Source organism: Pongo abelii, chromosome 1, assembly GCF_028885655.2.
Source record: "Pongo abelii isolate AG06213 chromosome 1, NHGRI_mPonAbe1-v2.0_pri, whole genome shotgun sequence".
In the NCBI taxonomy this organism is placed as follows: Eukaryota; Metazoa; Chordata; class Mammalia; order Primates; family Hominidae; genus Pongo; species Pongo abelii.
In genome coordinates, this window is record NC_071985.2 from 183,446,683 (window position 1) to 183,460,022 (window position 13,340).

The 13,340-nt window shown below is 38.6% G+C and overlaps 1 protein-coding gene across 3 annotated transcripts in view; it reads left to right on the plus strand.

Annotated features, from left to right (window-relative positions):
- The window catches only part of AGBL4 (AGBL carboxypeptidase 4), a 1,546,465-nt gene that overhangs the window by 184,719 nt on the left and 1,348,406 nt on the right, over positions 1-13,340 (plus strand). The gene's annotated exons all lie outside the window — the stretch shown is intronic.

The following is a 13,340-nucleotide window of genomic DNA, read 5'->3' on the forward strand; positions in this document are numbered from 1 at the left end:
ATAAATGGAATTGTGTTCTTGATTTGATTCCCATTGTGGATGCTTATTGGTGTATAGAGATGTTACTGATTTTGTATGTTGATATTGTGAAACCTTGATAAAATAGTTTGTCAGTTTTAAGAGCCCTTTGCTGGAGTCTCTAGGGTTTTCTAAGTATACAGTCATATTGCAAGTGACAAGACATAGTTTAACTTCTTCTGTTCCTGTTTGGATGCCTCTTATTGCTTTCTCTTGCCTGACTGCTTTGGCTAGGACTTCTAGTACTATGTAAAATAAGAGTGGTGAGAGTGGGCATCCTTGTCTTGTTCCATTTCTTAATGTGAATGCTTCCGGCTTATTCCTATTCAGTATGATGTTGGCTATAGGTTTGCTAGAGATGGTTCTTATTATGTTGAGGTATGTCTCTTTGATACCAGGTCTGCCTGTTGAGGGCTTTTATCATGAAGGGATATTGGATTTTATGGAAAACTTTTTCTTTCTCTATTGAGATGGTCATATGATTTTTGCTTTTAATTCTGTTCATGTGGTAGATAACACTTATTGACTTCATTCTGGGAATAAAGCCTGCTTGATTGTGGTGAATTAGCTTTTTGATGGGCTGTTGGATTCAGTTTTCTAATATTTCGTTGAGAATTTTTGTGTTTGCATTCATTGGTGTTATTGACCTGAAGTTTCCTTCCTTTGTCATGTCTGTGCCAGTTTTTGGTACTAGGCTGAGAGTGGCTTCATAGAATGAGTTAGGGAGGAGTCCCTCCTTCTCAGTTTTTTGGAATAGTTTCACTAGGATTGATACTAGTTATTAAATCTATACAAACCATCAATGAAACCATGGGTTCATTTTTTGAAAGAGTAAACAAGATCGATAGACTGCTAGCTAGATAAACAAAGAAAAAAAGATCCACATAAGTACAATCAGGAATGACAAATACAACATTACAACTATTCCCACAGAAATACAAAAATCTCCAGAGACTACTGTGAACAACTTTATTAAACCAATTAGAAAGTGCAGAGTAAATGGTTAAATTCCTGGAAACACACTGTCTCCCAAGATTGAATCAGAAAGAGATTGAAATTCTGAATAGACCAATATTGAGTTCTGAAACTGAATCAATAATAAAAAGACTACCAACCAAAAAAAAAAAAAACCCTGGACCAGCCGTATTTATAGCCAAATTCTACCAAAGGTACCTATGTCCACACTCTGAATCTGGCTTGTATGTATCTCCCCGTTTGTTGGGTTCCTCTCTATAATCTCACCCTTTATCACAGCTCTGTCTTGTGGATCCTCCTGATTTATATGTATTCCTGCCTTGTTTGTTTTACTACCCCAAAATTTTTGTCCTGACCAGTGGGTTTAGCTTCTTGTCCTTCGTGGAATTTCCCTCATAGAATTATAATAGGAGAAAGTATTGTACAATGCATTCTTGTTTCCCTCTTTTTGTGATTAAATGGATGATTGTAATATATCACAACACCTAAATGTATGAGGATAATATCTCACAACTGTTTTAACCCTGTAGCTTCTATCCTATATAAGGTCCTCAACATGGGTCCCCTTGGACTTGTACAACAGCTTTCTAACTACTTCACCTCTCTCTGGTCCATGCTCCACTATGCAACCAAAGTTAAAATGCAAATAATCTGATTATATTACATTATTGCTTAAATCTGTCATGGTTCCCTATTGTTTTCAGGATAAAATCCAAATGCTTTCATTTGATGACCTCTTTAACATAACATCTGATAGAAATTTCATTTTTACTAATACTGTTACTTTATGCCAGAACATGCCACCTTATAAGGCCATTATCTCATTTAGAGAAGAAATAGGACATTTAGAAGGAAAAAAGCATGGTTATTAAATATAAAGGAGAGTTTCACTATGTCTAGAAATTCTGCTGGAGAAATATTGGTAACTATGTAACTGTAGACCAAAAATTTAATTCTGTTCCTTGTTTCTGACTGATAATTGAAACAAATCTGAACTTCTATTATAGTATGGTTTTAATTTGTTTATAAGATTACTGACCTCCTTACTGAATTATATTTTGATATACACAGTTATGTATCTACTGGTATATATTTTTCTTTCCTATTTTCTCTACTTTCTTAACAAGGAGGAAGTGAAATATTTCATTCCCAAATAATTTTCCTCTAAGAATGACGGTATTTTCTATAGTAACAGCTAAACCTAAAGGCCTTGGAAAGCACAATTGAAGAAATATGAACTGGGCTTATTGAAACCTGTTTGCACGCCTCTTCAACTGCTCTTTTCAAGTAATCTGAGAAACAGCTTTGAAGGGGACTTACGATGCACATAAACCACCCTCTTATGCTTTAGTATTAAAATAATCACAAAAGGAGACACATCATCTTATTAAATATGGTTGATTTTTTTTTAAATAACAATTTAAGGTACCACTAGAAGTATTATAGTATGTGTATGTATTAGTGTAAATTCTAAGACATAATTTTTCTAGTGATAACCAGAACATGATAATTTTCTATTAAAATTTACTTTTTGCTTACTATTATTGCTGCTTCCCATTTGTAAATAACGAAGAAATATTAACTAGCAAACTAGAATGTTATCTATGTTTTTATTCTTCATGTTCCATAAAATAATAATATTTTTATAATATACTTCAGTATTGAAAAATCTGTACAAATTATGGGTTATCATACAGCTTTCAAATTGAGAAATTGAGTTGGCATCTGAAGGTTTAGGAATATCTTGTGCAGGTCATTTGACTATTTGCAATTAATTCCATTTTCCACCTTTGCTCTGTAGTGTTAGGGACAAAATTCTGAAAATTGCATTTCCAAGGCTTCCTTGTCAACTGGCTTCTAGCTACCTCAGCTAAGAGGAACCTCTTGCAGGAGTCTGTAGGGAGGAAGAAGGAAGAAGCCTAGGTATTTCTTTTTCTTTCTCTTTTGGGTGGCATCTCCAGTAGTGGCTACACCTACATTCATGGTTTTGCCAAACAACTCCTTTCTTGTGATATCATCATTGTTGGATAGCCTGAGCTCTCAGGATATCAATAGCTTTTGTCTTTGCCCTTCTGTCTATGAGTACAGTAGACAATTCTTACTGTTGTTAATCTCTGTGTTATTTTTTCCCACTCTCTCCTATTTGGCCTTTTGGCTTTCCCAATAGTTGAGCAACTAGTTTCTCACAGTAAATTCCTTTTATTGAACTACCTGGCATGAGCTCTTTCACTGACCCATTTTTGATTCATTCCTGAATGTTAAGGGCAAGAAACCTTTCTCATTGATTCCCTGGGGTTACTGTAAATGATGGGGTTGGATCTTCACTCACCACCTTCTGCTTCCAATAGCTCAGGGCTATAGTAGTTGGCATGATTTGCTGAACCTTAGGAGAAGCTGTTTTTTTGTTTGTTTTGAGATGGAGTCTCACTCTGTCGCCCAGGCTGGAGTGCAGTGGCACGATCTCAGCTTACTGCAAGCTCTGCCTCTTGGGTTCATGCCATTCTCCTGCCTCAGCCTCCTGAGTAGCTGGAACTACAGGTGCCTGCCACTACGCTTGGCTAATTTTTTGTATTTTTAGTAGAGATGGGGTTTCACCGCGTTAGCCAGGATGGTCTGATCTCCCGACCTCTTGATCCACTCGCCTTGGCCTCCCAAAGTGCTGGGATTACAGGTGTGAGCCACCACGTCTGGCCAGGAGAAGCTCTGTTTTAATGGTCATAGTTGACACTAGTGGCACAATGTGTTGCCAACCTTGCAATTTACTGACCTAGGTCATGCTTAATTATTTCATACCACCTTGGTGAATTGTGTTCGTGACCAGTTTTTAACATTTTAAAATGGAGTTTATGTATACAGACTTAAGGGCTACACAGATTTTGGAAAGAGGCTTCTGGTCCCCTTACAGTATAAACAAAGCTGCCGGGAAGTTTGAACCGGTTGGAGCCAATTGCAGCTCAGCAAAGTGGCTATAGCCAGACTGCATCTCTACAATCCTCCTCTTTGGGCAGGGCATCTCTGAAAGAAAGGCTGAAGCCCCAGTCAGGGGCTTATAGATAAAACTCCCAACTCCCTTGGACAGAGCACCTGGGGGAAGGGGCGGCTGTGGGCGCAGCTTCAAAAGACTTAAACGTTCCTGCCTGCAGGCTCTGAAGAGAGCAGTGGGTCCCCCAGCACAGTGCTTGAGCTCTGCTAAGGGGCAGACTGCCTCCTCAAGTAAGTTCCTGACACCTGTGACTCCTGATGGGGAGACACCTCATACAGGAGAGCTCCATTTGGCATCTGGCAGGTGCCTCTCTGGGACGAAGCTTCCTGAGGAAAGAGCAGGCAGCAATCTTAGCTGTTCTGCAGCCTCCGCTGGTGATACTCAGGCAAATGGGTCTGGAGTGGACCTTCAGCAAACTCTAGCAGACCTACAGCAGAGGGGCCTGACTGTTAAAAGGAAAACTAACAAACAGAAAGGAATAGCATCAACATCAATAAAAAGGACGTCCACACAACAACCCCATCCTGAGGTCACCAACATCAAAGACCAAAGGTAGATAAATACACGAAGATGAGGAAAAACCAGTGTAAAAAGGCTGAAAATTCCAAAAACCAGAACACCTCTTCTCCTCCAAAGGATCACAACTCCTTGCCAGCAAGGGAACAAAACTAGACAGAGAATGAGTTTGATGAATTGACAGAAGTAGGCTTCAGAAGGTGGATAATAACAAACTCCTCTGAGCTAAAGGAGCATGTTCTAACCCAATGCAAGGAAGCTAAGACTCTTGCAAAAAGGACAGAGGAATTGCTAAGTAGAATAATTAGTTTAGAGAAGAACATAAATGACCTGATGGAACTGAAAAACACAGGACGAGAACTTTGTGAAGCATACACAAGTATCAATAGCTGAATTGATCAAGCGGAAAAAGAATATCAGAGATTGAAGATCAACTTAATGAAATAAACCATGAAGACAATATTAGAGAAAAAGAATGAAAAGGAATGAACAAAGCCTCCAAGAAACATGGGACTATGTGAAAAGACCAAACCTATGTTTGATTGGTATACCTGAAAGTGATGGGGAGAGTGGAACCAAGTTGGAGAACACACTTCAGGATATTATCCAGGAGAACTTCCCAACCTAGCAAGACAGGCCAGCATTCAAATTAGGAAATACAGAGAACACCACAAAGATACCCCTTGAGAAGAACAACCCCAAGAAACATAATTGTCAGATTTACTAAGGTTGAAATAAAGGAAAAAATATTAAGGGCAGCCAGAGAGAAAGGTTGGGTTACCCACAGAGGTAAGCCCATCAGACTAACAGCAGATCTCTCTGCGGAAATCCTAGAAGCCAGAACCAGAAGAGGGTGGGGGCCAATATTCAACATTCTTAAAGAAAAGAATTTTTAACCCAGAATTTCATATCCAGTCAAACTAAGCTTCATAAGTGAAGGAGAAATAAAATACTCTACAGATAAGCAAATGCTGAGAGATTTTGTCACCACCAGGCCTGCCTTACAACAGCTCATGAAGGAAGCACTAAATATGGAAAGGAAAAACTGGTACCAGCCACTGCAAAAACATACCAAATTGTAAAGACCATTGACACTATGAAGAAACTGCATCAACTAATGGGCAAAATAACCAGGTAGCATCATAATGACAGGATCAACCTCACACATAGCAATGTTAACCTTAAATGCAAATGGGCTAAATGTCTCAATTAAAAGACACAGACTGGCAAGTTGGATAAAGAATCAAGACCCATCAGTGTGCTGTATTCAGGAGACCCATCTCACATGCAAAGACACACATAGGCTCAAAATAAAGGGATGGAGGAATATTTACCAAGCAAATGGATAGGAAAAAAAAAGCAGGGGTTGCAATCCTATTCTCAGATAAAACAGACTTTAAACCAACAAAGATCAAAAAAGACAAAGAAGGGTAATACATGATGGTAAAGGGATCAATGAGACAAGAAGAGCTAAGTATCCTAAATATATATGCACTCAATACAGGAGCACCCAGATTCATGAAGCAAGTTCTTAGAGACCTACAAAGAGATGTAGCCTCCCACACAATAATAGTGGGAGCCTTTAGCACCTCACGGTCAATATTAGACAGATCAACAGACAGAAAATTAACAAGGATATTCAGGACTTGAACTCAGCTGTTGACCAAGTGGACCTAGTAGACATTGACAGAACTCTCTACCCCAAATCAACAGAAAATACATTCTTCTCAGCACCATATCACACTTGTTATAAAATTGGCCACATAATTGGAAGTAAAACATTCCTCAGCAAATGCAAAAGAATGGAAATTATAACGAACATTCTCTCAAACCACAGTGTAATCAAATTAGAACTCAGGATTAAGAAACTCACTCAAAACCACACAGCTATATGGAAACTGAAAAACCTGCTCCTGAATGACTATGGGTAAATAATGAAATTAAGGCAGAAATAAATAAGTTCTTTGAAATCAATGAGAACAAAGAGATAATGTACCAGAATCTCCAAGACTCAGCTAAAGCACTGTTTAGAGGGAAATTTATACCGCTAAATGCCCACAGAAGAAAGTGGGAAAGATCTAAAATGGACACCTAATATAACAATTAAAAGAACTAGAGAATCAAGAGAAAACAAATTTAAAAGCTAACAGAAGACCAGAAATAACTAAGGTCAGAGCAGAACTGAAAGAGATCAAGACACAAAAAAACCCTTCAGTGAATCCAGGAACTGGTTTTTTAAAAAGATTAACAGAATAAGTAGGCATCTAGCTAGACTAATAAAGAAGAAAAGCAAGAGGAATCAAATAGACACAATAATAAATGATAAAGGGGATATCAAAATGGATCCCACAGAAATACAAACTACCATCTGAGAATACCATAAACACTTCTATGCAAATAAATTAGAAAATCTAGAAGAAATGGATAAATTCCTGGACACATACACCCTCCCAAGACTAAACCAGGAGGAAATTGAATCCCTGAATAGACCAACAAGAAGTTCTGAAATTGAGGAAATAATTAATAATGTACAAACCAAAAAAGCCTAGGAACAGACAGATTCACAGCTGAATTCTACCAGAGGTACAAAGAGTAGCTGGTACCATTCCTTCTGAAACTATTCCAAACAATAGAAAAAGAAGGACTCTTTCCTAACTCATTTTATGAGGCCATCATAATCCTGATACCAAAACCTGGCAGAGACACAACAAAGAAACAAATTTCAGGCCAATATCCCTGATGAACATCGATGCAAAAATCCTCAATAAAATCCTAGTAAACTGAATCCAGCAGCACATCAAAAAGCTTATCCACCATGATCTAGTCAGCTTCATCCCTGGGATGCAAGGCTGGTTCAACATATGCAAATTAATAAATGTAATTCATCACATAAACAGAACCAATGACAACAACCACAATTATCTCCATAGATGCAGAAAAGTCCTTCGATAAAATTCAACACCCTTCATGCTAAAAACTCTCAATAAACCAGGTATTGATGGAACATACCTCAAAACAATAAGAGCTATTTATGACAAACCCACAGCCAATATCATACTGAATGGGCAAATGCTGGAAGCATTCCCTTTGAAACCAGTACAGGACAAGGATGCCTTCTCTCACCACTCCTATTCAACATATTATTGGAAGTTCTGGCCAGGGCAATTAGGCAAGAGAAAGAAATAAAGAGTATTCAAATATGAAGAGAGGAAGTCTAATTTGTCTCTATTTGCATATTGACGTGATTGTATATTTAGAAAACCCCATTGTGTCAGCCCCAAATCTCCTTAGTTTGCTGAAACAACTTCAGCAAAGTCTCAGGATACAAAATCAATGTACAAAAATCACAAGCATTCCTATACACCAATAATAGACAAACAGAGAGCCAAATCATAAGTGAACTCCCATTCACAATTGCTACAAAGAGAACAAAATACCTAGGAATACAACTTATAAGGGATGTGAAGGACCTCTTCAAGGAGAACTACAAACCACTGCTCAAGCAAATAAGAGAGGACACAAACAAATGGGAAAACATTCCATGCTCATGGATAGGAAGAATCAGTATTGTGAAAATGGCCATACTGCCCAAAGTAATTTATAGATTCAGTGCTATCCCCATCAAACTACCATTGACTTTCTTCACAGAATTAGAAAAAACTACTTTAAATTTCATTTGGAACCAAAAAAGAGCCTGCATAGCCAAGACAATCCCAAGCAAAAATAACAAAGCTGGAAGCATCAAGCTACCTGACTTCAAACTATATTACAAAGCTACAATAACCAAAACAGCATGGCACTTCTACCAAAACAGATATATAGACCGATAGAACAGAACAGAGGCCTCAGAAATAACATCACACATCTACAACCATCTGATCTTTGACAAACCTGAGAAAAACAAGCAATGGGGAAAGGATTCCGTATTTAATAAATGGTGTTAGGAAAACTGACTAGCCATATGCAGAAAACTGAAACTGGACCCCTTCCTTACACCTTATACAAAAATTAACTCATGAAGGATTAAAGACTTAAATGTAAGACCTAAAACCATACAAACCCTAGAAGAAAACCTAGGCAATACCATTCAGAACATAGGCATGGGCAAAGACTTCATGACTAAAACACCAAAAGCAATGGCAACAAAAGCCAAAATTGACAAATGGGATCTAATTAAACTAAAGAGCTTCTGCACAGCAAAAGAAACTATCATCAGAGTGAACAGGCAACCCACAAAATTGGAGAAAAATTTTGCATTCTATCCATCTGATAAAGGGCTAATATCCAGAATCTACAAAGAACGTAAACAAATTTACAAGAAAAAACAACCCCATTAACAAGTGAGCGAAGGATATGAAGAGACACCTCTTAAAAGGAGACATTTATATAGCCAACTAATATATGTAAGAAAGCTGATCGTCACTGGTCATTAGAGAAATGCAAATCGAAACCATAATGAGATACCATATCATGCCAGTTAGAATGGTGATCATTAAAAAGTCAGGAGATAACATGCTGGAGAGGATGTGGAGAAATAGGAACACTTTTACACTGTTGGTGGGAGTGTAAATTAGTTCAACCATTGTGGAAGACAGTGTGGTGATTCCTCAAGGATCTAGAACTAGAAATACCACTGGACCCAGCAATCCCACTACTGAGTATATACTCAAAGGATTATAAATAATTCTGCTGTAAAGACACATGCACACGTATGTTTACTGCAGCACTGTTCACAATAGCAAAGACTTGGAACTAACCCAAATGCCCACTAATGATAGACTGGATAAAGAAAATGTGCACATATACACCATGGAATACTATGCAGACATAAAAAATGATGAATTCATGTCCTTTGCAGGGACGTGGATGAAGCTGGAAACCATCATTCTCAGCAAACTAACAGAGGAAGAGAAAAGCAAACAGTGCATATTTTCACTCATTAGTGGGAGTTGAACAATGAGAACACATGGCCACAGGGAGGGATCATCACACACCAGGGCCTGTTGAGGGGGTGGGGGCATAGGGGAGGGATAGCATTGGGAGAAATACCTAATATACATGATGAGTTGATGGGTACATCAAACCACCGTGGCACATGTATAACTGTGTAACAAACCTGCATGTTCTGCATGTGTTTTCCAGAACTTAAATTATAATAATAATAAACAAGATTTAATTATGTGTGAGATGATTTTGGAAAGATTTCCAGTAAAAATGGAAATGTCACTATATACCATTACATCTTTATTTTTTATAGTCTGATTTGTATCCTCGCCACTCCAGAAAGGTTGTTCTTTGAAGGGTTTCCAGGGGCATACTGATGTAATTTGATAGTTTTGTTTTAGCTTTTGGTTCCTGTGCAACCTGACATTTCTAATGATTACTCTTACTTTCCAACACTGTCTTACCCTGGCAGCTGTGATTACAACATCTACATTCTCCCCCTGTCTCGGACTGACCTATCTTGTTTTCCTCCACACATGACCTATAAGGCGTTTTCCAAGGTTCAGCTTACCTATTTTAATCTTTATAAACCTTGAGTACACATCTAATAACTCATAATCCATCCATCCATCCATTCATCCATCCATGCATTAAGAATTATTATTGTGCTTGTTAAATATCCTGAATCCATTAATTTATTTTCTGTCTGCCTCCCTTACTCAAGCAGTTAACATATGTTGCTCTTGCTTCCTTTCTTTCTTTCCTTTTTTTTTTTTTTTTTTTTTTTGAGATGGAGTCTCACTCTTTCACCCAGGCTGGACTGCAGTGGTGCTATCTTGGCTCACTGCAAGCTCCACCTCCCGGGTTCACGCCATTCTCCTGCCTCAGCCTCCCGAGTAGCTGGGACTACAGGTGTCTGCCACCGCACCTGGCCAATTTTTTGTATTTTTAGTAGAGACGGGTTTCACCGTGTTAGCCAGGATGGTCTCGATCTCCTGACCTTGTGATCCACCTGCCTCGGCTCCCAAAATGCTGGGATTACAGGCGTGAGCCACCGCGCCCGGCCTCTTGCTTCCTTTCACTCAAGTTTCTTCTCCCCCATTATCTATTCTTTACACAGTACCCAGAAATATTCTTTTTTCTGTTTTTTTTTTATACTTTAAGTTTTAGGGTACATGTGCACAATGTGCAGGTTAGTTACATATGTATACATGTGCCATGCTGGTGTGCTGCACCCATTAACTCGCCATTTAGCATTAGGTATATCTCCTAATGCTATCCCTCCCCCCTCCCCCCACCCCACAACAGTCCCCAGAGCGTGATGTTCCCCTTCCTGTGTCCATGTGTTTTCACTGTTCAATTCCCACCTATGAGTGAGAACATGCAGTGTTTGGTTTCTTGTCCTTGCAATAGTTTACTGAGAATGATGATTTCCAGTTTCATCCATGTCCCTACAAAGGACAGGAACTCATCGTTTTTTATGGCTGCATAGTATTCCATGGTGTATATGTGCCACATTTTCTTAATCCAGTCTATCATTGTTGGACATTTGGGTTGGTTCCAAGTCTTTGCTATTGTGAATAGTGCTGAAACAAACATACGTGTGCATGTGTCTTTATGGAAGCATGATTTATAGTCCTTTGGGTATATACCCAGTAATGGGACGGCTGGGTCAAATGGTATTTCTAGTTCTAGATCCCTGAGGAATCGCCGCACTGACTTCCACAATGGTTGAACTAGTTTACAGTCCCACCAACAGTGTAAAAGTGTTCCTATTTCTCCACATCCTCTCCAGCACCTGTTGTTTCCTGACTTTTTAATGATTGCCATTCTAACTGGTGTGAGATGGTATCTCATTGTGGTTTTGATTTGCATTTCTCTGATGGCCAGTGATGATGAGCATTTTTTCATGTGTCTTTTGGCTGCATAAATGTCTTCTTTTGAGAAGTGTCTGTTCATATCCTTCACCCACTTTTTGATGGGGTTGTTTTGTTTTTTTCTTGTAAATATGTTTGAGTTCATTGTAGATTCTGGATATTAGCCCTTTGTCAGATGAGTAGGTTGCAAAAATTTTCTCCCATTTTGTAGGTTGCCTCTTCACTTTGATGGTAGTTTCTTTTACTGTGCAGAAGCTCTTTAGTTTAATTAGATCCCATTTGTCAATTTTGGCTTTTGTTGCCATTGCTTTTGGTGTTTTAGACATGAAGTCCTTGCCCATGCCTATGTCCTGAATGGTAATGCCTAGGTTTTCTTCTAGGGTTTTTATGGTTTTAGGTCTAACGTTTAAGTCTTTAATCCATCTTGAATTAATTTTTGTATAAGGTGTAAGGAAGGGATCCAGTTTCAGCTTTCTACATATGGCTAGCCAGTTTTCCCAGCACCATTTATTAAATAGGTAATCCTTTCCCCACTGCTTGTTTTTCTCAGGTTTGTCAAAGATCAGATAGTTGTAGATATGCGGCATTGTTTCTGAGGGCTCTGTTCTGTTCCATTGATCTATATCTCTGTTTTGGTACCAGTACCATGCTGTTTTGGTTACCGTAGCCTTGTAGTATAGTTTGAAGTCAGGTAGCGTGATGCTTCCAGCTTTGTTCTTTTGGCTTAGTATTGACTTGGTGATGCGGGCTCTTTTTTGGTTCCATATGAACTTTAAAGTAGTTTTTTCCAATTCTGTGAAGAAAGTCATTGGTAGCTTGATGGGGATGGCATTGAATCTATAAATTACCTTGGGCAGTATGGCCATTTTGACAATATTGATTCTTCCTACCCATGAGCATGGAATGTTCCTCCATTTGTTTGTATCCTCTTTTATTTCATTGAGCAGTAGTTTATAGTTCTCCTTGAAGAGGTCCTTCATGTCCCTTGTAAGTTGGATTCCTAAGTATTTTATTGTCTTTGAAGCAATTGTGAATGGGAGTTCACTCATGATTTGGCTGTCTGTTTGTCTGTTATTGTTGTATAAGAATGCTTGTGATTTTTGTACATTGATTTTTATCCTGAGCCTTTGCTGAAGTTGCTTATCAGCTTAAGGAGATTTTGGGCTGAGACAATGGGGTTTTCTATATATACAATCATGTCATCTGCAAACAGGGGCAATTTGATTTCCTCTTTTCCTAATTGAATACCCTTTATTTCCTTCTCCTGCCTAATTGCCCTGGCCAGAACTTCCAACACTATGTTGAATAGTAGTGGTGAGAGAGGTCATCCCTGTCTTGTGCCAGTTTTCAAAGGAAATGTTTCCAGTTTTTGCCCATTCAGTGTGATATTGGCTGTGGGTTTGTCATAGATAGCTCTTATTATTTTGAGATATTTCCCATCAATACCTAATTTGTTGAGAGTTTTTAGCATGAAGGGTTGTTGAATGTTATCAAAGGCCTTTTCTGCATCTATTGAGAGAATCATGTGGTTTTTGTCTTTGGTTCTGTTTATATGCTGGATTACATTTATTGATTTGCGTTTATTGAACAAGCCTTGCATCCTGGGGATGAAGCCCACTTGATCATGGTGGATAAGCTTTTTGATGGGCTGCTGGATTCGGTTTGCCAGTATTTTATTGAGGATTTTTGCATCAATGTTCATCAAGGATATTGGTCTAAAATTCTCTTTTTTGGTTGTGTCTCTGCCCAGCTTTGATATCAGGATGATGCTGGCCTCATAGAGTGAGGTAGGGAGGATTCCCTCTTTTTCTATTAATTGGAATAGTTTCAGAAGGAATGGTACCAGTTCCTCCTTGTACCTCTGGTAGAATTCGGCTGTGAATCCATCTGGTCCTGGACTCTTTTTGGTTGGTAAGCTATTGGTTATTGCCACAATTTCAGATCCTGTTATTGGTCTATTCAGAGATTCAACTTCTTCCTAGTTTAGTCTTGGGAGAGTGTATGTGTCGAGGAATTTATCCATTTCT